Source organism: Rhipicephalus microplus, chromosome 2 (genome assembly GCF_043290135.1).
Source record: "Rhipicephalus microplus isolate Deutch F79 chromosome 2, USDA_Rmic, whole genome shotgun sequence".
Classification (NCBI taxonomy): Eukaryota; Metazoa; Arthropoda; class Arachnida; order Ixodida; family Ixodidae; genus Rhipicephalus; species Rhipicephalus microplus.
In genome coordinates, this window is record NC_134701.1 from 96,163,912 (window position 1) to 96,189,839 (window position 25,928).

The window sequence follows — 25,928 nt, forward strand, 5'->3', positions numbered from 1 at the left end:
TTCGGGGGGCCGATACTTCGGCTCTTGGAATTAGCCCGGCGATCGCCTCCCTAATAAACGGGACAGGTGTGACACACGCCGTAGTGGAGGTCTCAAGAAATGTCGACCACCCGGTGTCCTTCAAGTGCAGTGACATCGCACAGTATACACGGGCTTGTACCATTGCTCTTCCATCGAAATGCGACAGCCGCAACCGGAATCGAACCAGCAACCTTCGGGTTAGTAGCTACTGTTCTATGGAGGCGGACGACACCGATGGAACACCGCATGCCTGAGTAGCAGAGAACAAGCATACTTTTCTGTGTACAGTGCTGGTGCTGCGTTCCGATCCTTGGTATGGCGCAGTGTAGCCCACAACAGTTGCCGATAACGCTTTCCAAGATAAAAATGGACTGACATCACTTAGTCATTGTTGAAAAAAAGCACTTTATTTAGAGCAGATAGCATCATGAATTCACGAGCAACTTCACACGTCCAAGAATACAAGTGGTTCCGATGAATGGAATGCGTTCTCTGTCGCTGCTTAAAACACGTTGCGAAAGACAATAATAAAAGCCATAAGAAACGTAAAAACATTAACAACGGTATTCGTGATTTTGATATTAATAAGGTGCTCAAAAAGTTACATCGCAAATTATCTCAAGATCTCTTTAGGAGAATTAAATATGATGCGCGACATTTTTACTTTGCTAGAACACGATGCTTGCTGCAATGGCAACCGCATTATTTCGCGACTTCACCGAAAGAAATTTTCACGAGTGACTTAAGGAAGCAATACTTGGTTGATGCCGCTGTCGACGTTGCAACGAGGTTTCATTGTTATCCGTTCAGGAACTCGTCAAAAAGAAGGGATCTTCAGAAGCAGCTGCATATCTTGCGGTACTTGTTAGTCTGGCAGGGAAAAGACAAAATAGTAGGCCTCAGTTACAATGACATTACAGCATGAGCCAGTATTTCGGCAGAAGCAATACTACACCAGCACACGAGAGATTGAAAACGCAGCAGCGAAGGCTAAATTCATATCGATTCTACGAATGCGCAGATACGCGCTCTGGAGAAAGTTTATGAACCGAAAAAGCGCAGTCAGATCATTCCCACGCACAGCTGCGAAAATTGGGGAAACAAACTGCCATCGTTGTAATACTGTCTCGTTAAAACAGCGCGGAGGGTAAAAATCACAAAGACTGACTTTTTTTTAATGCACGTAGAAACCATTAAGTACGCTCTACCATTGGTCCAACATGAGTTACATGTTTGATTGCTTGATATGTGGTGTTTAACGTCCCAAAACCACCATATGATTATGAGAGACGCCTCGGTGGAGGGCTCCGAAAAATTCGACCAACTGCGGTTCTTTAACATGTACCTAAATCTGAGCACAGGGGCCTACAACATTTCCGCCTCCATCAGAAATGCAGCCGCCGCAGCCGGGATTCGAACCCGCCATCTGCGGGTCAGCAGCCGAGTGCCTTAGCCACTAGACCACCACGGCGGGGCAGTTAAACGTTTCAACAAAAAGGATCGCGCACGAAGGAGACATAAGAAGGGGTGTCCTCTCCACGTGCGCTATGATGGTCTGTCCCTTGGCTCAAGTAATGAGACTGAACTAGAACGTTGCTACAGGCCGACAATGCCTTGCTTCGTATGAAACAGGAGAACTGAGTTTGACTATGTTTCTAAGTTCGAAAGTTTTTATCAGGCTTATAGTAATGTATAATAGCAATATCATCATTTAGCCTTGGCAAATATAGTAAAAAACAGTGTCACTTACGGGATTACGCACCGTCTTCCAAATCGGCAAATTTTGCGATGCGTAGTGACGTCACCTATTTCTTCCAGAGGGCGTAATCAAACGCCTCTTGCAGGTGCTGAAAATCTGTGAACCAAAGGCTGGAGCGAACTAACACATTGCCGAGAACGAGCTTAATTCCATCCCCGTTTCTCGAGCAGTGGACGAACACGTAGGGGAGCGTACGTGGAATGCACATGCATATGACGTCGTTGTCCGGTGCGGAGGTATCGGCGTACGTGGACAAAATGACGACGTAGACTGCGTCGTCCCGCTCAACCTTCTCGTAGGCAAGGCTCACGCCCGGATTTGCAAGAGCGGTCATCAGCCGCTGATGCAGCGTGAACCTTCCCGACAGATCTCTCTCGTTGAGTAAATACGCCCGCCACAAGCGTAGACAGTTTTTCTCAGCGAGGTAGCAGTAAAGCCGGGCGATGGACGAAGCTCGGCTGGCTGTGCAGTCCAACGATCGCACTGCATTGCGGATGGATCGGATTGCTTCAGGCTTGGTGAGGGATGATATATCCGGCATCCACCGGATGTTGGATTCCTTCAGGGAGCAAACATCTTCCATAGACATTTCACCAAGTGCATTGCAAACCGCGTTTACGTCAGCCTCTGTCATAGCTCTGGCTGCCCGGGACTCTGGTCGGCGTTATACTAAAAGCAGCTTCGGCAGTTTCCCCCGCAGAAGTTGTTCGATGCTAGTCGACTGTTGGCCACGAGGTATTCGCCAATCGCATTTATTGTTTAAAGACTGCAGTGCCACCCGGATGAATGGATGGATGGATATGGCTGTACCCTTTAGATCGGGCGGTGGCTAGCGCCACCAAGCCGTAACACCCAATGAACCAAAAACTATATTTATTTTTTTTCCTTAAAAAGTGAGTTTCAGGATTCGTACTTTGCAGTACGAATCCTCGGAACCCAGCGGAATCTAGGAGCGCCTTCTCGAGAATGATCAGTGAACATTGGGCAGCTCCCTTGTTCGGCTGTGCTAGCTTCAGCGTTAATGCGTTAGCAATCAACGAACAGAAACCACTTTGTATGCTCCGTGCGTCAGTAGTAAATATACCGGACCGTCCGTAAAGCGTAAATCTGATGCATTTTTGCGAGACGCGAGGTTTTCGTGAAAATACGTGGCAACTAGCGCGTTAGATTATAGCCCGCAGAGTACACATATCAGCCTCTCGAGATTTTCTGCGGCCACGTTGGATAGTAAATGTTATCGTCTGACCTTTGAAGTTGAAACTCACCTTGTTTTACGTGCGTGTAACATTAGTCAGGGCTTTTGTAGCGCGTGAATCCTGTGACATCCATTGTACGCGGAAAGTAGCGCAGGCTCTCAATTTGCTTTTCTAAACCTTGGGCAAACTGTGCCGCTTGATTTTTACGTTCGTTAGTAGATGGCAGCACACTGCAAGTGATTAGCTTTTTGCCGCGTGTCAGAGCGAATTGTTCTCCGCGCGCAGATAAACGTGGCAAGTGACGCCGTCTTAGTGTGCGTCACTTTCCTTCCTCCGTGGTGTGCGTGGTCACCTTTCCTTCCTCCGTGCCCAAAGAGGTGTGCGCCGAGGCGGTTTCGACCGGCGGCGGCGTGGAGGTCATTCTGAGTCGGCGGCAGCGTCGTGGCCGTACGCCGAGAAAAACGATCGGCGGCGGCGTGGAAACCGAAACTACTATTTCAAAAAAAAAAAAAAAAAAAGCTACTGTGTTGTGCTTTCTTTGCTTATTTGGCCGAAATTCAGTACTTTTGACAGTAATTCCCGAGAGAACAGCACGGAGATGTTAGACGACTGGCAAACGCTCCGTAAATGGTTTGTTTTTTTCAGCACACATGTTGAATATAAGTTCCTTCAGCGCGCCCTGCTTGTTCACATAGCTTGTTCACATAGAGTACTGAAACAAAATTTTGAAATCGAGATAACCTGTCAAACAGATTTGTGTAACTACACACATCATCTATGAAATGTGAACAAATATTGTCACCCAGAACATATTCAAAATTAAATTTGAATCGCGTGTCACCCTACGGCATACTAATTATGCCTTCGTCATACGGGTAAACAAACAACCACCCCCGCGTCACGAGTTTTGTGTTGGCTGCTCCTGGCGAATCATTTGAATTGAAAGAGGGGAGAGTTGTACGGGAATACAAAGACTGGTGTTCGAGCTTCAGCAGCGTTTTTTGAAGGGGTGAAGTATATTTACAACGCCGGAGAGGAGATCACGGGAGCGCCCACAAAACCGTTGAAAAGACTTGCCGACTTAGTGATTCACGTGCTCACAGTTTTGTGCGTCTACCTAGCCAGCTATAGCTTAGTATTAAAACCCAGGATTCCTTTCCTCCATGCGAAAACCCCTCTGGGTCACGCCTCAATCGGTGCGCTGTGGAACCAAGACTTCAACAATTAACATCACCCGCTCGAGCAAACGAGCTTTCCGGCCATGGGTTGCAAAAAAAAAAAAAAAAGCAGATCCCACGCACCTAGGAATCAACGTTATGCGAAGCATGCGGAGGGAAGGTAACCATGTTGCATATTTTTAGTGAGTGACACGTCATAAAATGACGCTGCATATATGTACAAATGTTTCACGCACAGACATATGTTGAAGATTTGCAGATGTTTATATAAACCGTTGTTTGCACTTGCGCAATGATGCCAACTTCAACATGCATATTAGCAGCTCCAGAAGCTGGTGCTCGCGAGGGTGCTGTCCCTGGACACTGCTACGTAAATCAATTTCAGCGCATGACAACTAACCACCATTGACGTTAACCCGACGTGACTGTGATGTAACAGAAGAGTACATATGTAATGTTTATAAAATTCGGCAGGCAGCATTGCAACCACTATTGACGTTTCATGAAGATTAGCCTCTATTCAAAAAGTAATTTCGAGACCTGCATGACGTAGCTCTGTGGTAAAATGCTTCATTGCCACGCAAAATGCTTGGGTTCAATTCCAGCTGGGACCCTGACATTTGTTGTTTTTATTCGTCGGGTCGACGCTACCAATGTCGGGTATTTCTTAACGCTCGTGCGTTAAAATCGTCCATGTGTGTTCTCACCATTTCTGGGTGTATACTAAGTGTTAATCACCTGTGGCACATACTCGCATACAAGTGGCACGTACCCGCTCGTCGGTATGTGCCACTGTCAGGCGGGAAGTGTTTGACAACGCACGCGACGGGGTTGTGACATTATTCACGTCTTGACGAGCGCGTCGTATTCATCAAACCATCTTAATCTCCCATGATAATTTTAGTTGACGCCAAGCTAAGGAGGTGACCACAAAACACCCAAACGTAAGTGGCTAGATAGATAGATAGATAGATAGATAGATACGCTCAAAGTCGCCGATCGCTAAGAAATGCTTCGCATTTAAATCTGGTGAACAAGTACGTCGTTGAGTGCTTACAATCCATCACAAAACCCTTAGGCATCATTTTTCAACGTCGTGAGCCACAGAATCAACGAAGTGCATGGAATGTCCTACAAGTGCGCAGCGGTACCACGCTTTTCCGAAGAACGATGAATATATGGCTTAGCGGCTGCTTCTCCGTTGCTCAAAAATTACAGTGAATTATGGTTTGATGGGTATATATGATGATGATATATGGCGTTTTTTTTGGCGCAAGGGCCATTTGATGGCCAAAGAGCGCCAGTTCATGGGACAAGGAATGTGGACAATGATTGTGATTAGCGGCTGTATAAGGGCCATAAAATTCCTCGCAGTAAGGCGGGTAAAAACATACAAGTAATAAAATCATGACCATGCCGTGAAAGGTGTGTGTGGTGTGAATAGGTGACAAAAGTTGGTGATAATGAAAAACGATGGTGGACATCTATGGCATTTGCACAAGTGCCTCACTCGTTCATACCCTTGCGTCCAAGGGCCGTGAGGCAAGTGATTTGTTGTGTAGCCACCGCAGCGAAAACCTCTCTGGAGAGATCGTGCTACGGAATGTCCGGGTATATGATATCTAAATTATGAATTTCTTTTAAAAACGCTAACAATGATTCATGACTAAAAACCGGTTCCCTACCAACGAACATTGCAGGGTGTAAAGGTATATGTTGTCGGTAGGGTAATGGAAAATGCTGTTTTCTTAGAGTTTCTAAGTGTTTGCACTGAATTAACTTGTGAAGGACTGTTAATGCTTCACCACATCTGTCACACAATCGTGGATCGCCACCGGACAAAAGATATGTGTGTGTCGGGTATGTGTGTCCTATCCTGAGTCTCGTTAGTATTACCTCTGTATGACGCGATTTTGATACTGGCAGCCAATGACCAAGGTGTGGCTTAATAATGTGTAGTTTGTTTTGTGTGTGTGTATCCCACTTGCTCTGCCAGTAGTCCCTGAGGTTTCGTTTGAGAGACGGCTTAAGATCAAGGGCCGGGATTAATAGGGGTGTAGGGGCAGTGCTTTTGTGGACGGATGCAGCGAGCTGATCCGCCCTCACGTTGCCTTGGATCTCACGGTGCCCTGGCACCCAGCACACTACAATATGTTGTTGGAGTGTGTAGAGTGTGCACAAAATGAAGTAAAGTGAGACAAGGACCGCGTTTTTTTGTTTTTTAAGACTGTGCAGAGCCGTTACCACACTGAGAGAGTCTGTTTAAATTACTGCCTTTTGTATTTGTAATTGTTTGACGTGTTTAGCTGCCACAAGTATCGCGTAAGCTTCCGCTGTGAAGATACTTGTGCCTGGATGTAGAGGGCCAGCATCCGAAAAGGATGGGCCGACAGCAGCGTAGGACACAGAGGAGTTAGACTTGAAGGCATCTGTAAAGAACTCAGGACGTGTGTAGTTGTGTTGAAGTTCCAGAAAGTATGTTCGGATATGGGCAATAGGTGCATGTTTTGTAAGTTCTAGGAAAAACACATCGCAGTCTATAGTATGCCACTGCCACGGTGGCGGGTATGCTACAGGAGCCATTAAACAGTGCTCAAGTGGCACTCCAGTTTCTTCAGCTAGACCCTTCAGGCGAACTGAGAAGGGCTGCCTCATCGAAGGCCTGTTTTTAAACAGAATGGAGCTCGACAGATCATTAATAGTAGAGTATTAGGGGTGCTTCTTGTCTGCTTTCACCTTAAGAAAATATACAAAGGACATGCAAGTTCTCTGTAGATGAAGCGACCATTCATTTGACCCAACGTAAAGGCTTTCTACAGGGCTGGTGCGAAAAGCACCCGTAGAAAGGCGGATGCCCAAATGGTGCACGGGGTCCAGCATCTTCAAAGCACTTTGAGTCACAGGCTGATAAACAACGGCCCCATAATCTAAGCGGGTGTGAATGAGGCTACGATACAGATCCATGAGGCATTGCCTATCACTACCCCAAGTAGTGCGTGACAACACTTTTATAACATTCATGGCTTTTAAACATTTTGTTTGTAAATACTTGATGTGCGGTACGAAGGTCAACTTGTTGTCAAAGATTAAGCCTAAGAATTTATGCTCGGCTTTGACAACCAGACGTTGCCCGTTCAGTCGAATGTCAGGTTCCGAGTGCATGCCTCTCTTTCGAGAGAACAAGACACACGTGCTTTTTTGTGGGTTAAGTCGAAATCCGTTTTCATCTGCCCATTTGGAGACCTTGTTTAAACCCAGTTGAACCTGCCGCTCACACATTGCCAAGTTGCATGACTTGAAGCCAAGCTGAACATCGTCGACATATGTACAATAGAACATATTGCGGGGGATGAACAAGTGCAAGGAATTCATTTTGATAATAAAAATTGTGCAACTAAGTACACCACCTTGTGGCACGCCTGTTTCCTGGACAAATGTTTGGGAGAGAACACTGCCCAGAGGAACACGGAATGTCCGGTTTGACAAGTAACTTTCGATTATGGGTAACATTCTTCCGCGCACAACAAGGTAGGACAGGTCTCTTAGAATTCCAAAACGCCATGTTGTATCATAAGCCTTTTCGACATCGAGGAACACAGAGAGAAAATATTGTTTATGGACGAAGGCGTCTCTGATCTGTGCCTCGATACGAACAAGGTGGTCTGTGGTGGATCTACTTTCTCGAAACCCGCACTGAAATGGGTCGAGCAATTTGTTTGTTTCAAGGGTATGTACAAGTCGGCAGTTTATCATTTTTCCGAAGACTTTGGACAAGCAGCTTGTAAGTGCAATAGGCCTATAACTCGAAGGTAAAGAAGGGTCCTTGCCCTCTTTCAAAATGGGAATAATAATAGCCTTTTTCCAGGAGGTAGGGATAGTGCCAGAAAACCAGATAGCATTGTACAAACACCTTACGAAAGACCTTACAAACAAGGTAAGGTTTTTCGTGTTTCGGCTGGTAGGTTTTTTAACATTTCTTACACCAGACGGTCAGAACCTGGGGCAGAAGTACTGCAGGAGTTTAGAGATGTTCGGAGCTCAGCTAGACTGAAAGCTTGGTTATATGCCTCGTATCTAGTGGATTTGTGTTCGAGTTTCTGCTTTTCTATTATTGTTCTGTATTTTTGGAAAGTCTCAGTATAGTGGGACGAGCTGGATACCCGTTCAAAGTGTGCACCGAGGAAGTTTGCCTGATCTTTCAAGGTATCACCCTGAGTGTTTACGAGTGGAAGTGTGTGTACATGTTTTCCTGCTATCCTACCGAACATGTTCCGGACTTTAGCCTCCTGTGTGTATTAATTGATCCCTGACAAAAACTTCTGCCAGCTTTCTCTTCTGGCCTGCCGACGCGTTCTCCTGCCTTGAGACTTTATTTTCTTGAAGGTGTCAATATTTTCGGCTATTTGTAAGTTCCGAAGCAACCTCCATGCCCTGTTCTGTTGCTTTCGCGCATTACGACACTCTGTGTTCCACCATGGGACGTGTCGGTTGCCGGGCATTGCAGATGTTTGCGGTATGCACTTGGCTGCTGCGTCAGTTAGAAAAGCTGTGAAGTACTGCACAGCTTCATCTATGTTTAACCTACATATGTCTGTCCAACTCAAACGTGTAGTGTTGTGGAACTGTTCCCAGTCTGCTTTGTTTATCAGCCATTTGGGAACATGTAGAGGACATTCATATGTTGTTTGTGAACTCAACACTACAGGAAAATGGTCACTTCCATATAGATTATTTATGATTTTCCATTTCAGTAGGGATAGGAGTGAAGGTGATAAGATGCTGAGGTCTATAGACGAGTAAGTTTTGTTGGCAACGTTATAGTATGTTGGCTCTTTCCTATTCAACAAACAGGCACCGGAAGAGAAGATAATTTGTTCAGTGAGACGACCTCGTGCATCAAAGCGAGAATCGCCCCACAGTCCACTATGTGCATTTAGGTCCCCAAGAAGCAAATAAGGTTCAGGCAGTTCGTCTATTAAAAACTGGAATTCACGTCTTTCAAGACGGTGGTGGGGAGGTACATACAAAGAGCAGATGGTGACGAGTTTGTTTACAAGTACCGCTCGAACAGCCACCGCCTCAAGAGATGTCTGGAGTGGTAAACGTGTACACGCTACTCCTTGGTTAATAATAATGGCTACGCCACTGGATGACACCACAGCATCATCTCGGTCCTTTCGGTATATGACGTAAGCACGTGAAAAATTTGTATTGGAGGATTTTAGGTGTGTTTCCTGTACGCACAGCACTTGAGGTGAGTGTTTGTATAAAAGCTCCTGGATGTCGTCGAGGTTTTCAAGCAGTCTTCTGACGTTCCAATGTATTATTGTGTTTCCATATTGGAAATAAAGTAGTGCTGTGTGTACGTTAAGGGAGTGACTTGTTTAAGCTGAAAGGTCGAGCTCAAGTAACAGGGCTATTATCAGGCCCTGTTATGAGCTTTTTAGTTCTCTTGGCGCGCTCCAGAGAGCCGCGCCGCTCTTTTGGCACCAGGGGTGCTGCCGTATTCATTGCCTCCTCGGAGGCACTGGATGCCCGCTCATGCGAGCTGGTTTTTCGAAGCTTGGGCCTCGCCTGGCGAGGTGAGGCCTTGAGACCCGAGGACCCTGGAGTCTCTGGTCTCTGTTCAATAGTAGGCGGAGTAGACTCAACTACTGCCGCCTTGGGGACAGGCGCCACAGCGAATGGCTCGCTCTGCGCAGGCCGAAGGAGTGGTGAGGGCTGGCGCGACATTTCCCCCTGGCACACCGCATCAGCATATGTGAGGCCTGGCGAGACTAATTTTCTTGCTTCTTTAAATGTAATGTTTTCTTTTGTCTTTAAAGTGATGATCTCTTTTTCTTTTTTCCAGAAAGAACAGGAACGTGAGTATGCGGCATGATTACCACCACAGTTCACACAGTGTGCAGGTGCTTCGCAGTTGTCGGACGCATGGCCCACGACTCCACACAGAGCACAAGTTTTCCGGCCACGACAGCTTTGCGAGCCGTGGCCATATCTCTGACATTGGAAGCAACGGCGGGGGTTTGGAGTATATGGCCCCACGGATGTCTTTGTGTACCCAGTCTGAATGGTTTCCGGCAAATCGCTCAAAGCAAAGGTCAGTACTGAGTGTTTGGTTGGTATTTCCTTTTGATCTCTTTCTATCTTAATACGCTGTACGTTTGTCACGTTCTGGCTCTTCCATCCTTCCAGAAGTTCAGCTTCGGTCAGGTCAAGCAAATCTGCATCCGATACTACCCCGCGAGATGAGTTCATGGACCTGTGCGGCGTAATACTGATGGGTGTGTCTCCAAATGTTGTGAGGGTGTTCAGTTTATCGAATTGGTCTTTGTCACGTATGTCAAGGAGTAGATCTCCGCTGGCCATTTTGGTAACCTTGTACCCGGCACCGACAGTTTCGGTCAAGCACCTAGCCACTACGAAGGGGGATACAGTTCTGGCTTGCTTGTTAGTTTTTTCGCAGTGTATAACGTGGAAATGGAGGAAAGACTTGTCTTGGCCGGATGAAAAAATTGATATCTTCGGTGCGTACCCGCTTTGAGGAGGCACGATCACTACGTAAAGGGAATGCTTTGTGCATGCTAATTGTATGTTGTTCAGCAGTGTTGGCGGCCACCCACCACGGAGCCCAACGAGGGGACGCTGCAAGTCTGCGGATGCTGAAAGCTTGCAGACGTCAGCCGTACAACTCTGCTATAACCCGATGCGCCTAGGCCAAGGTAGGCTATTTGCCCAGGGTTAACCCTTGCTGCCATTATAATGAAGTAAGCAGAAGAGAGAAGTAGACAGGAAAGCTGAAAAAGTAAGAAAGACGAAGATGTAGGGAGAGAGAGATGGGAAAAGGCGACTGCCGATTTCCCCTGGGTGGGTCAGCCCAGGGGTGCCATCTACGTGAAGCCGGGGCCAAAGGGGTGTGTTGCCTCTGCCCGGGGGCCTTAATGGTCCAATCACCCAGCGTCGGCTCAACCCCCAGGATCCCCTATCCCCGGACACGGCAAAGCCACGCACGGCTGGGCGTGGGAGGGAGTCAAAACACACCCGTTAGCTCGGGTCCGTGGTGTCGCTACACACCAAACGCCTACTTGCGCAGGCGCCCCTGCTGGGGTTTGATGGGTACTATGTAAGTGTGTGCTTGTAGTAGTTGCCTCAAGAGTGTCTAAAATATTTGGGAGACCCTGAAGCTTCACCTTTAAGAGTGGAACGCGATAGTGATATCTCCTTCTATGTACCGAGTTCAAGATGGCTTGTGTCAATGAAGCTTTCGCATACAGCTGCATTCGATGTAATGAGTAGCATGCTTCAAACTACGGGCAGTTGTATGCGTGACATCTTTCCGAGCTTGCTATGCAGCCACTACGTGGCCTTAAGGGAAAATGCGCAGTAACGTGTGTGCCTTCTGTAGCGAATCGCCCTCTTTAAGCCACGAAGTCATGATAACCACACGCTCGGGCACCCGACGGCAATTTACGGAGCATGAGGGTGTGGGATCAATTCTTTCCTTCGGGAAGAAATTTTTTGTTATTTTTTATGCTGAAGACATTATCAGGTCTGACCAGCCACTCGTGGCGCTGAAAACAGCGCAGTAGCTCGGCCACAGGGCCGTATACGAGAGTCTCCGCTCTTTATCTAAGTATGTGTATCTGTGTTTTGACGAATACGCTAAAACAAAAGTACACGCTGACGCAAGCAGCGTAGAACTCGGCGCCGTCGTTGTGCAAAAGACCGATGGCCTCGAAAGGGTGATCAGTTATGATAGCCGGTTGCTATCCAAGGATGAGGCCAACTATTCCATAACAGAAAAGGAGTGCCATGCCATCATGGGCAGCATCAGAATTTCGCCCTTATTTCTACGACAGACCTTTCAATGTTGTGAGCAAACACCACGTCCTGTGGTGGCAGCTAACCTGAAGGTCCCTTCAGATCGCCTCGACCGGTGAAGCCTAATACTTAAGAATTCAGCGTTACCATCGTGTACAAGTCTTGGAGGAAACATTCCGACGCCGACTGCCTGTCTTGTGCCTCCGTCAGTCCACCGCCACAGGGCGACCAAGATGATGAGTACTTCTTGAGAACCATTAGTGCCGACGACTTCGACGAAAAACAGCGAACCTACTCTGAACTGAGGAGGCTAGTGGAATATCTCAAGGGGCCGGACCAGTGTCGCCATGAACGTCTTCAGGTGAAGACTGGTGTCATTTTTCTTGAAAAACAACGTTCTCGTAAAGAACTTCTCTCCGGCCCGAGCCAGCTACCTTATCGCTGAACCTTCGGCAATGTGACCGGGAATTCTGCAGGCCTTGCACGACGATCTCATAACTGGGCGCCTTGTTTTTTTTCGCACACTCACGAGAATACGAACCATATACTGGCCACGCCTTGCCATCGACGTTGCTCATTACGCGAGGACATGCCGGGACTGCCAGCGACGCAAGGCACTGCCGACAAGGCCAGCGGGACTACTGCAGCCCATCGAACCAACTCGCCAACCGTTCAAGCAAATCGGTATATATATTGTCGCGAGCAAAAACAAGACCTGCAGCCAAGAGTTCACCTGAACCAGAGCAACGAAAATGTTCTCTTCTTCTTCGTAGCCCAGAACGGGTATAAGCCACAGCGGCTCGTTCATAAATGGTGGCATTACCCCCTCTCCCAAGAAGCATCGTCTCGATGCTGTACATGAAGGCAAAAAAAAAAGAAAATGAGATGAAAATTACCATGCAAGCAAAATGAATCGCGTAAGGCGGAATAACATAGTTGGTTGTGGAGCCAAGAGTTAAATCAAAAATAAGAAAAATAGGAAAGAATGTAAGGGAGAGAAGAATAAAGTCCGTCACTCAATGGAGATTCACAGCGCGAAAAGTATGGTTTCAACCGTGAAACGTGAACGACTTCAGTTCACGGGGTGAAACGAGAACATCTCGAAGTGCCTTCTGGGAGAACTTCGTATGTGACGTCGCTGAGACGTCGTACGACCTTGTAAGGGCCGAAGTAGCGGCGAGGAAGCTTTTCTGAACGGTCACGTTGTCGGATAGGGGTCTACACCCAGACTTCATCACTGGGCTTGAAAATAACTTCACGGTGACGAAGATTGTAGCGGCGTGCGTCTGCGGTTTGGTGATGTTGAATACGGTGGCGAGCGATTTGACGGGCCTCTTCTGCACACTGCGCGAATTTGGCGGCATCGGTGCGGTATATTCCTAAGTTGTCGGGCAGGAGCATGGCGTCGAGCATCGTCGTGACCTCGCGACCGTTGACTAAGCGAAAAGGTGTGAAACCGGTACTTTCTTGAACAGCAGTTATTATACGGAAAAGTTACGTAGGGAAGTATGGCGTCCCAGGTCTTGTGGTTGATGTCCACATACATTGACAGCATGTCTGCAATTGTCCTATTGAGTCGTTCAGTCAGCCCGTTTGCTTGCGGGTGGTAAGCCGTTGTTTTACGATGTTCCGTGCCACTTAATCGCAAGACTTCCTGCAGCATCTTTGCGGTGAAAGCTGTCCCACGATCAGTTATGACGACAGCTGGAGCACCGTGACGTAAGACAATGCTGTTCACGAAAAATTGGGCGACATCTGCTGCGGTTGCTTTTGGAAACGCATTCGTTTCACAGTAGCGTGTTAAGTAGTCGGTAGCGACCACAATCCACCGGTTTCCAGACGAAGACGTGGGGAATGACCCCAACAAGTCCATGCCAATCTGATGAAAGGGCGCCTTTAGTGGGCCTATTGGTTGCAGTAGTCCCGCTGGTCGTAAAGGTGGAACCTTACGTCGCTAACAGTCGCGACATGTGCGAACGTAATGCTTCACAGTCTTTGCGAGACGTGGCCAGTAGTAGGAGCGTTGAATCCGTTGCAGCGTGCGCGTATAGCCGAGGTGTCCGGACGATGGCTCATCATGACACGCACGTAAAATGTCACCACGAAGCGTAGTTGGCGCAACAAGCAGATACATAGCTTGTGTAAGATGAAAGTTCTTTTTGTAAAGCACTCCATCGCGGAAACAAAAGGAGGATAGCGAGCGTGCAAAGCTTCGAGGAGGGTGGGAATTGCGTCCTTCCAGGTAGTCAATGAGCGCAATGAGCTTCGAGTCGTGACGCTGTTGCTCAGCCAAGCGGGTCGCTGATACGGCAGAAAGAAAAGTGTCGTCGTCTTCAAGGTCAGTGTTGGCATTTTCGACCGGTGCACGTGAGAGACAGTCGGCGTCGGTGTGTTTCCGCCCAGATTTGTGGACGATGGTGACATCGAAATCTTGTAGCCAAAGGCTCCATCGTGCTAGACGACCTGAGGCATCTTTGAGATTCGCGAGCCAACAAAGGGAATGGTGGTCGCTAACTACCCTCAATGGGCGGCCATACAAGTATGGGCGGAGCTTTGTTATGGCCCAGACAACAGCGAGGCATTCTTTCTCGGTTGCAGAATAGTTTTTCTCTGCTGGGGATAACGTTCTGCTCGCATAAGCGATCACGCGCTCTACGCCATTATGCCACTGAACTAATACCGCTCCTAGTCCAACGTTGCTGGCGTCAGTGTGTAATTCCGTGTCAGCGCTTTCGTCAAAATGACCCAGTACAGGCGGAGCCTGGAGGAGGTTTCGGAGGGTGTCAAACGCATGACACTGATCGGGGCCCCAAACAAACGAGACACCGTCTTTTGTAAGCTTGTTGAGGGGTTCAGCAATCTTCGAAAAGTTTTTGACAAAGCGCCTGTAATACGCACAGAGCCCCAGAAATCGGCGTAGGTCGCGCTTATTTGTGGGCACGGGAAAGGCGGCAACAGCACGGGTTTTCTCCGGATGTGGGCGGATGCCGTCATGGCTCACAACGTGACCAAAGAACTTCAGTTCTTGATATCCAAAATGACATTTCTCGAGTTTGAGAGAAAGCCCCGCTGTTCTGATTGCCTGAAGTACTGCATGAAGGCGTTGGACGTGTTGTTCAAACGTGTCTGCAAAGAACACGACGTCATCAAGGTAAACAAGACATGATTGCCATTTGAGCTTTGTGAAAACCGTATACATCATTCTTTGGAAAGTAGCTGGTGCTGAGCATAGACCGAAAGGCAATACTTTAAACTCGTACAGGCCGTCGGGAGTAATAAACGCCGTCTTTTCGCGGTCGCGCTCATCCACTGCGATTTGCCAGTAGCCGCTAAGTCAATCCATGGAAGAAAAATATTTAGCGTTGCGTATACGGTCCAACGAGTCGTCTATCCGGGGTAGAGGATAAACGTCCTTTTTGGTGACCTTGTTCAGTTTACGGTAATCAACGCAAAAACGCAACGTACCGTCCTTCTTTACTAGCACAACTGGCGAAGCCCATGGACTGGTTGATGGCTGGATGACGTCGTCCTGAAGCATCTGCTGGACTTGGTCACGTATAGCGTCTTGCTCTTTTTGCGACACCCTAAAGGCGTGTTGTCGGATGGGTCTCTCGGTGGGTTCCATGATGATACGGTGCTCAGCAAATGGTGTCTGTTTAACCTTTGACGTAGTGGCAAAGCAGTCTTGAAATGAGCAGAGTAAACGCAAAAGGCTTTCTCGTTGAGACGAAGGTAGTCTCTCGTTTACGTCGAGAGTGCTCGCGAAGGCCTCGTCAGGGTGGCCATTCGATGAAAATAAAGCTAACGTGGGCGAACCATCGGCATCGGCAAGTTCTTCACAATATGCAATGGCAGTGTGTTTCGTTAGGTGGCGATATTCGTCGCTGAAGTTCGTGACCAGCAGGTGAACATGCCTATTGCTAGGCTGAATGATTCCTCGGGCAACACAGATTTGTTGTGAAATAAGGAGAGACAAATTGGCCTCTGCAATTACCGCGTCCGACATGTCCTGTCCCAATTCTACTTCGACAAAGAGGCTGCTTCGAGATGGGAGAGTCAGAGAATCGTCGGTAACACGAAGCGCTCTTTTCCGGAATTGTGTACTGTCAGTTGCAGCGCAAAAAGGATCCTTGAAGGACACAAGTAATTCACGGAGGTCGATGACGGCGCCGTATTCACGAAAGAAGTTCATTCCTAGAATGACTGGCCGAGAGCACACGCGCAATACGAGGAAAGAGCCCGCAAATGTCGACGTACGTATACTAATGCGTGCCGTGCACATACCGGTAGGCTTCACCAGATGGCCCCCTGCCGTGCGCAACTGGGGTCCTTGCCATGGTGTGGTAACCTTCCTCAATTCAGATGCCAGTGCGGCGCTCATTACGGAATAGTCGGCGCCGGTGTCGACGAGGGCGTTGACAGCATGATTGTCGACGAAGACGGCGATTTCAGCAGAAACGATCTTTCTGCTGTCAGAGAACACTGCAAAACCGGAATGGTCCTCGTCTGGTCGTTGCGTCGAATGAGGGTCTTTTACAGTTCGCCGGGCCGCGACTTCACCCCCAGAAGTCGCCGTTCCTAGTTTCCCCTGCGGGGACTTGGTGACCGGCTCCTGAAAGGAGCGGAAGACGATGAGGGCAAGCTGGGTGACGTAGACCGGCGAGGTGACGGTGATCTCGACTGGTGGTGCTGAACAGTCGAAGGTGTTCGCTGGCCCGTGAGATAGGCTTCGATTTCGCGGGGGCGCTCACCGTAGCGCGGGTATCGAGCATCAGGATGGAAGCCGCGGAGACCTAGTTACCGGTATTAACAGTTCCTGTATACGTGACCCACTTCGCCGCAGTGATAGCAGAGCAGACGGTTATCCGAGGTGCACCACGTGCTTGCCTTGCTACCACTTTGTCTTGAGGTAGACTGCAGATAGGTGGGTGTGCTCGGGAACCTTGAGCCGTGAGGCGGGCTCAAAGCAGCGGCGTAGAAGGACTGCATAGCCTGGTACCTGGGCCGCATAGCAGGATCTGTAGCCGGTGGCGCAGGGGATCGCAATGCCGCTGCGTATGTCAGGACTGGCGCCTCGGGAATCGGTGGTGTGATTGGGGTCAGGGGTGTGACGGCCTGCCAGACTTCTTGTCTGATTACATCCGCGAGGGAAGACATAGGTTGATGGGATCCCAGCGCCTGAAGCTGTCGCAGTTCGTCTTGAACAATACTTCGAATGAAGTCTGCGAGGGCCTGTCTCTCGCTGTCAGAGCCGATAGAGCATGCGGTGGCCGGGATCTGGCGTTCGTATTGTGATGACCGCTGCTGCAGCGTACGTTCCATAGTGGTCGCCTCACTGATGAACTCGGTGACTGTCGTTGGTGGATTGCGCACGAGCCCAGCGAAAAGCTGTTATTTTACTCCGCGCATCAAATGCCGCACCTTCTTTTCCTCGGGCATGGCAGGGTCCGCGCGCTTGAAGAGCCGAAGCATGTACTCGACAAAGATGGCTACTCGTTCGTTCGGCCGCTGGTTTTTGCAGGATATGGCTTGTTCAGCCCTCTCCTTCCTCTCGGTGTTCCGAAAGGCGTCATGGAGCTGACGGCTAAGCTCTTGACAGGTTGCAAAGGAGCCCTCGTGGTTCTCGTACCACGTCTTCGCAGAATCCTCCAAGTAGAAGTAAACTCGGTGCAGCTTGCGAACATCGTCCCATTCGTTGATACTGGCAACCCGATCAAAGTAGTTGAGCCAGTCATCAACATCCTCGAAGATATCTCCATGGAACGGCTTTGGTGTCTGTGGCGCATGAAAAACATGGGTGAGAAGAGAACCATGGGCATCGCTGGTTTGGACCGCCTGGCTTGTCATCGGAGTTGCCATCTTTCTGGGTGTCGATGTCAAGGGACCCAATTCAGGGGGTAACCCACGCAGGCGGCGGCTGCTTCTTGCTCTGGGAGATGTAGCTGTTTCCACGATGGCCGACACAGCCGAAGTACACGTACCTAGCACCTCCATCAGTAATGTCGCGAGCAAAAACAAGACCTGCAGCCAGGAGTTCACCCAAACCAGAGCAACAAAAATGTTCTCTTCTTCTTAGTAGCCCAAAACGGGTATGAGCCATAGCGGCTCGTTCATCAATGGAGGTAATATTGTCACGTCCCTTCAGAAGTCCAAGTGAGGTTTATTAGATGTAGGTGTAGAGCAGCAGGCCTCTTGCGAGACGTGTCGCTTGGGCGGGCACTTGAGAGACGGATAGCGCATGCACTTCTTTTGTGTCCTGTGGCTCCGCATGAGCATGTCACCCACTATATACTAGGGTGGCATGCAGGCAGGCAGGCAGGCAGGCAGGCAGGCCAGGAAGGCCAGACCAGGGCAGGCCAGGCCAGGGCAAGGCAGGGCAGGGCAGGGCAGGGCAGGCAGGCAGGCAGGCAGGCAGGCAGGCAGGCAGGCAGGCAGGCAGGCAGGCCGTGTAAAAGTCGTAGAGCGATGGACTGAGGTCTTGTTAAGTGTTGGAGCGGGAGTGGGTACTTCCACCGCACCAACTGGTAATGTTTGCAAATTTAATTGAAAGTTAGTAACGGGTCTCTGAAGTAGCAATTAACGTCCTCAGCGTTCGAGTGATTCTGCCCGGCGTGAAATGAGCCTCACATTTCACGCCGGGCACCAGGAGTGAGCCAACTCGTGGGCATTAAGGATGGTTCTGTCTACGTGTCGGCCAACGTGTTCCAGAAACCAGATTATGTGCTTTTTGTGTGACCAATTGGAAGCAGAGAGAACGTGCGCGGCTTCTCGACAAACTTAGCCCGTCATGAAGACTCTTGCGGTGGTGGTGGTGAAAAACTTTATTATAAAAGAGAGCGTATGAGCCCCCTAAAGGGCCTTACAGACCATGCGACCTCCTCAGTCAGGGACGTCATTGAACAATACTGCTGTCTTTGCTCGGGCAATAGGGACCGGTTGGGCCGCAAGGTCGGAGCAGCTGAGCAGCGTCGCCTCCCGGTCATCTCGTGTCGGGTTGGGGAGGAGAGAAATGGCTGTGTTTAGCTGACAGGCCCACGGCATGTGGTAGACATCGGCTGTCTGCCTAGCAGTGACTGTGGGGTAAAAATATTGCAATATCGCCGGGTATAGCAACGCGTTTGTTTGGAACTGGCGTAAAATTCTTTCTCCCACCTCGTCCACAACCTGGGCAGGAGGTGGATACCGGTGATGCTGGCAGCGATAAAATCACACAATTTCCTTGTACTTGAGCTGCGGTGGTTGCGGGGTCCAGCTCATAGGGCTCGAATGAGGTACCTGGGGAATTAGCGCTTGAGCAGCCGCGTCTGCGGCCTCGTTCTCTCGAAGGGGCAGCGAGAGCTAGTGCCACAGCAGAGGCGTAGCCAGGGGATGGCACACCTGGCACAAGCCACTCCACCCCCACCCAAATTCCCCCCCCCCATGGCATAGAGAAGCAAAAAGGCCAATTCAAGGGGTTGCCCCTCCCAAAATCAAGGTGGTCCCCTCTCCCCCCGCTGAAAATAAATTTCTGGCTACGCGCCTGTGCCACAGCGACCTGCTCGGCGTGATAAGCGTTTGAATTTAATAAAGTCAAAGACGACAAGTGCTCGCCTTTGAGAGTTGTAAATACCTAGACAAAGTGGTCCGTAGAGCCGTACTGCGCTTCGTCTACGAAGACCACATTATCCTTCATAGCGGCTGTGGTACTGAGTAGGGCTCGCGCCCGTGCCTGACATCTCCCCACGTTATGTGTGGGATGCATGTTTAGGGGTATCGGGTATACTGTAAATTTTGTGTGCAGGTCTTCGGGGAGCCACCGCGGACATTCGTGGGACACGGAAGATTTGAGCCCATGGTGGGCTTGTAACCATCGCCCAGCTGCAGTGGAAGACGGCCTTATAATTTCAGATGCTTTTCGAGCTTCCCCACACAACGATGACGATAGTTATAACGCGAGAACAAAACGACGACACATAGACAAGAAGGACACGAAGACGTCTCTGTGTCGTCGTTTCGTTCTCGTGCTATAACTATCGTCATGCCATGCCAACTAGCCCAAGCTGCCACACTTCTAAATTCCCCGCACAATTTCGTTGAATGTGTTATGAATGCCTAGCTCGTTGAGCTTGGCCGTGCGGGTGCTGCCCGGTAACCTGAGCACCTGTTCAACGGACTGGTGGATGATTACGTCGTGACGGCGTATGTGTCCTTTTTACCACAAGTAGGGGAGAGCCCCATAGTTGATGTGGCTTATGAGGAGAGCCACATAGTTGATGTGGCTCATGAGGAAAGCGTAAAACAGTCTGCGGAGATTCTCCTCGGATAGTCTCCCGCGCCTGTTTGCTACTCTGTTAATTAACTTAGCCATTGCTTCGGCCTTCTTGGAAATATGAAAAATATTGACGTAATTATGGCCATTGGCCTGAAAGACCATGCCTAGAATGCGAAGTCGGTGCCCCATTGGGATGGGTGTACCATCCACCCTGAGGACGTTTATACCCGGGTATGCATCTTAGCGCGCCTTGTATTTCGGGCGGTATTGGAGTAATTCTGATTTCTCTGCCGATAGCAAAAGACTGGTCTGCCGTAAGAACGTTTGTACCGTGTTTACCGAGTCCTGCAGTCGCTCCTTGATATGGACGTCACTGCCGCTCATGCACCAGACAGTGATATGGTCGGCGTCGAAGGCGTGACTGATGCCACCGATATGCGGGAGTTGTTGCAACAGAGTGCGCATGGAGAGATTGAACAGGAACAGTGCAAGACAAACAGTACGCAGTGCGATAACGCAAGAATGATGAAAGGCTAAGCTCAAGCAGTCCATAAAGTTTAGGCGTAATAAAAAAAGAGGCATGAATGGCAGTAGAAATGATGAACGTGCAAAATAAGGTTTCATCTGCACAACATGAACGATGTAAGAGCTTGGCTGTGTTCGTTTTGTTTGAGTTGACGACCCACTGTCTGGAACTACCGCGTAGTTCACGTCACTCACGCGGCGCAGCAGCTTATAGGGTCCAGAGTACTGGCTTAGCAGCATTTCCGAGAGGCCATGCGACGAACAGGGAGAAACACCCAAACAAGGTCTCGTGGACTGTAGAGCACGTCTCGATGGCGGGTATTGTAGCGTCGTGCAGCTGCCTGATGTTGCGGACTGATGTGCAGCCACGTGAGCCGGCGAGCTTATTTGGCGCGTACGGCGAATTATTCGGCGTCAGCTGTTAGCTGGTCATTGTCTCGACAGAAAAGCATAGACACCCGTCAGTGAACAAGAGGGCGCGACGAAGCTCTTTGGGCCGTCTCAGCATTGTGGGTACCGACTGCCAGGGATACCAAGAAAATGAAACTCTCGCTGAACACTTTGACACGCTGAAGTATCCGTGCCCTTTCTGGCACGTTTTCAAAGAACGCTTCCTGGGCGTTTACATAATCAGCCGTGAACCCCTTGCTTAAAACTTAAAAAGAAGATAATATGCATGGGCAAGTCCGCTTTTGCTGCATCTACTTGCTAGGCTAGATACTGGAAGACTTGGTTTTGCTGCGCCTACTCGCTAGGCTGTGTGTTCTGGCGCTACCAAACTTTTAAGCGGGAAATTGCAAGGGAGAAGATCTACGATAATTCTCGGGGCATTTCTCTGCTCTTCGAGGCTAGAACAGGAGTATTGCTGACCAAGACGTACCGAGCAAAATACGAAGGCACAGACACGGTATGTAGTGCGTGTGGAGAGGAGCAAGAAACGGCTGAACATTTGATAATTTTTGTAAAGGGCTCCACCCTATTCTCGAAGATAATAGCGCCGAGATTTTCAAAGCATTGAGGTTTAGGGACAGTGGAGACAAAATACACTTTAAACGGGTAGAAATAACCAGGAGGAGGATAACTGATTGGTGGCTACAATCGAGGCGCGAGTGAAATTCAATCCTCAAACAAACAGTGATAGTACTTATGGCGCAGTGGCGGGAGCCATCACCCGATATAAAGGGCACAATTGGATCCGTCCATCCGTCCGTCCGTCCATCCGTCCGTCCGTCCGTCCGTCCATCCATCCATCCATCCATCCATCCATCCATTCATCCATCCATCCATCCATCCATCCATCCATCCATCCATCCATCCATCCATCCATCCATCCATCCATCCATCCATCCGTCCATCCGTCCATCCGTCCGTCCGTCCGTCCGTCCATCCATCCATCCATCCATCCATCCATCCATCCATCCATCCATCCATCCATCCATCCATCCATCCATCCATCCATCCATCCATCCATCCATCTATCAGATCTCGTAAACTGCATTGCCGGGGGCCTATAGCGTCCAACATAGTGTTACGAAGAGCGGCCCCAAAGGTCTCTTGGGTAGCGTGTCGTGAGGGCCAGCGCCGGACAGGGAGCATCCAAGTGGTGGCAAGGTGAAAGGCAGCCAGAAGGGAAAAAAAACGCTTGTATTTAAGACTTATGTACAGAGCATAGACGAGGAAGCCACCTACGTTTGAAGCACCCGCCTTTTATAGGCGCCGAGACGCTCGAGGAGGAGGGCACCGCCCGCTGTTCGACGCGCAGCGTCTCTGATGGACGTTTCTGGTGTCCGTGGAAGACTCGTCAGTTTCTTTTGAAGGAACACCTGCGAGGGGGGGGGGGGGGGCGGAGAGCACTACCAAGCGTGTAGCGAGTTCATAACAATACTTTGAACTTCACGGCCGAATCATGAGAAGGCGAAATGATGTGAATCGCGTTGTTTCCTGAACGGTGGTGTTATAAGAGAACGTCACATAAGGCAATATTTGATCCCATGATTTGTGTTGAACGTTGATGTACATGGAGATCATATCGATGACGGTCTTATTTAGTCGCTCGGTAAGGCTGTTACTTTGCGGATGGTGAGCAGTCGTCTTCCGATGCCTCATGTTGCTCAGCCGAAAAACCTCGTCCATAAGTTGTGAACACTGTCTCTCGGTCTTTTATCACTGTAGAGAGAGCTCCATGACGCAATACAATATGGCGCAAGAAGACCTGCGCTACCTCGACAGCCGTGGCTCGGGGTATGGCCTCTGTCTTGACATAGCGCGTCAAATAATCAGTTGCGACTATAACTTATTTGTTACCGTTAGTAGACAGTAAAAAAAGGCCGAGAAGGTTCGTGCCGACTTAGTCAAATGGCTGGTGAGGTGGGTCAATTGCTGAAAGTAATCCAGCCGGCTTGCTTGATGGTGACTTGCGAAGCTGACATTCACGACAGCCTTTTACCTACTGCTTCACATTTGTCGAAAGTCCCGACCAATAGTATGCCTTGAATACTCTGGGGAGTGTTCGTGAGTAGCCTAAGTGGCAAGATGTGGGCTCGTCATGGCCCGCGAGGAGGACGTCGTCCCGCATGTTACTCTAGATCACGAGGAGGTAGGCGCTGCTTGTAGAGTGGGTGTTTTTCTTATACAAGACGTTGTCCCGAAGACAACATGATGTCAACATACTGGATAGATGACTGGGTATGACTGCGGTACGACCTTCTAAATAATCGATGACCAGTAGAATTTCGTAATCATCTCGCTGTCCTCTGCTCAAGCCTGATGAGCTTAGGGCGCCTAGTAAACCATCGTCTCCCGCTTCCCGAGTGACTGGACGAATTGGTGCACGTGACAGCGGGTCCGTGTCTTCATGCTTCTGGCCAGACTTATAAACGATGGTTATGACGAATTCCTGTAGGCGCAAGCTACACCGGGCCAGTCATCCTGAGGGATCACGTATGTTCGCCAACCAACACGATCTTCAAAACTTTAAATGGACGACCATAGAGGTAAGGGCGAAGCTTGCTGATCGTCCATATCACAGCGAGACACTCTCTTTCTGTGGTCGAGTAATTCGCCTCGGCACGGGGCAGTGAGGGGCTCGCATAACTCTTTCCTCTCCGTGTTGATGTTGGACGAGCACTGCGCCGAGGCGGATGTTGCCGGCGTCAGTATGCACTTGTCTCAGCATCGTCGCCAAATGTACAAAAACGGGTGCTGACTTGCGTGCGCTGTCGCAGCTCGGCAAAAGCAGCCTGTTGCTCATTGTCCCGGAAAATGGCACATCGTCTCTTGTAAGGTGAGTCAAGGGTTCCGCTATTTTCAGAAAGCCTTTAATAAAGCGCCAATGATAAGCACACAAGCCAAGGAAGCGTCGGACAGCCTTTTTATTGGTAGGAGCTGGAAAAGCGGCCACAGCGGTAAATTTGTCAAGATCAGGTCGAACACCTCTGGCGCTCACCACATAGCCAAGGAATTTGAGCTCTTCATACCAAAAGTGGCACTTTTTTGGTTTGAGTGTGAGATTCGCCAATCGAACAGCCTCTAGCGCACTCTGTAGGTGGTGAACATGTTGTTCGAACGTGTCAGAAAAGACGACCACATCATTAAGGTACACGAGACAAGTCTGCCATTTCCCCCAGTGAGTACAGTGTCCATCATTCACTAGAAAGTTGGCGGGGCTGAACACAAGCCCAAAGAATTGGAAATTCAAAGAGGCCATCGGGTGTCACAAAGGCAGTTTTGTCGCGATCTCTCATTTATTTGCTAGTACCAGCTTTTTAAATTTAAAGAGGGAAAATAGTGAGCACGGCTCAGCCAAACTAACGAGCTGTCGAATCGCGGCAGTGTGTACACGTCATTTTTAGTCACGTTGCTCAGCTTCCGGTAGTCGACGCAAAAGCGCAGCGTCCCACCCCTCTTTTCGACTGAAACGACCGAAGACGACCGAGCACTGTTGGAAAGGTTGATGATGCCATCATGAAGCATTTCTTGCACTTGCGCACGAATCGCTTTCGGTTCTTTTATTGACATGCGGTAAGTCTTCTGGTGTGATGGAAGTTTGACAAACTTCAGAAGAACTGGCGAAGCATGAGTTAAATTCAAGCGAAAGCTTCCGCAGTGCTGTCTGGTTCTCGGATAATAGGTCAGAACATATTTCGATATTGTCCAGTGGCGGGTCGGTGGTCTTCACTATTTTCGATGTGAACGTGCGCTATTTCATCTATAAATACTGCCACCTAGAGTTGTGTGCCGGCAAGCCCTAGCGAGCCGAAAAGAGAAAAGAGGACAAAGAAGAAGTGTGTGTTAGCGCTTCGTTTAAAGATACACGCTCGTGTCTTTCTGCCCCGCTGTTCCTGTTGTCTTCACGGCTCTTGGTGCGTGACAAACTGGTGGAAGTGCTGGGTAATCTATGCACCGTACCCCTCCACATAGCAAGAACTCAAGCGCCGTACCGGTGGCTACTCCTGTGCACCGCGCCAGCAGAAGAATCCGAGGGCAATCCCCTGAGTTTGGACTGCTCGTAAACAACATGGCAGCTCCGACCAGCCCTACTGACACCATCCCAAACGGTACGAACGGCACAACGCCACTTCATTGCACCTTACTCACACCGCGAACGCCAAATCCCTTTCATGGCACTGCACTTGAGGATGTCGAAGATTGGCTCGTTCATTACGAGTTCGTTGCCGTGCGCAACCAGTGGGACGACGCAGACAAACTGCGGCACGTCTATTTCAGTCTTTTGGACGGCGCACGTGTATGGTATGAGAACCGGGCAAGTGTTCTTGCATCGTGGGAAGACTTCAAACACCGACTTCTTGGGACATATGCCAGCCCTGACCGACGGGAGAGAGCTGAGCGCGATCTGCAGTCCCGCATACAACTGCCGAATGGAGGGGTTGCGATGTATGTCGAGGACATGACGCGTCTTTTCCACCGAGCTGACCCCGGCATGCCAGAAGAAAAGAAGGTACGGTACCTCATGCGCGGGGTGAAAGAACAGCTTTTCGGTGGGCTTGTGCGCAGTCCTCCCAAGACTGTGTCCGAATTTCTCAGAGAAGCCGTCACCATCAAAAGCACTCTTAGGCACCGGGCCCCGTCATACGAACGACACGTCAACGCTTCAACTACGAACTACTTGGGAGCTTTCGGTGGTCAAATGGATTTCTTCCAAGAGATCATACGTTCAG

At 49.5% G+C, this 25,928-nt stretch overlaps 1 long non-coding RNA gene across 1 annotated transcript; it reads right to left on the minus strand.

The window, feature by feature from the left end:
* Positions 1–402: 402 nt before the first annotated feature.
* Positions 403–2,467, minus strand: LOC119169434 (uncharacterized). The gene is made up of 2 exons (XR_005109606.2): positions 1,772–2,467; positions 403–891 (listed from the first exon to the last, which is right to left on the minus strand). It is a non-coding gene; the product is annotated as an uncharacterized LOC119169434 (long non-coding RNA).
* Between the last annotated feature and the right edge of the window lie 23,461 nt (positions 2,468–25,928).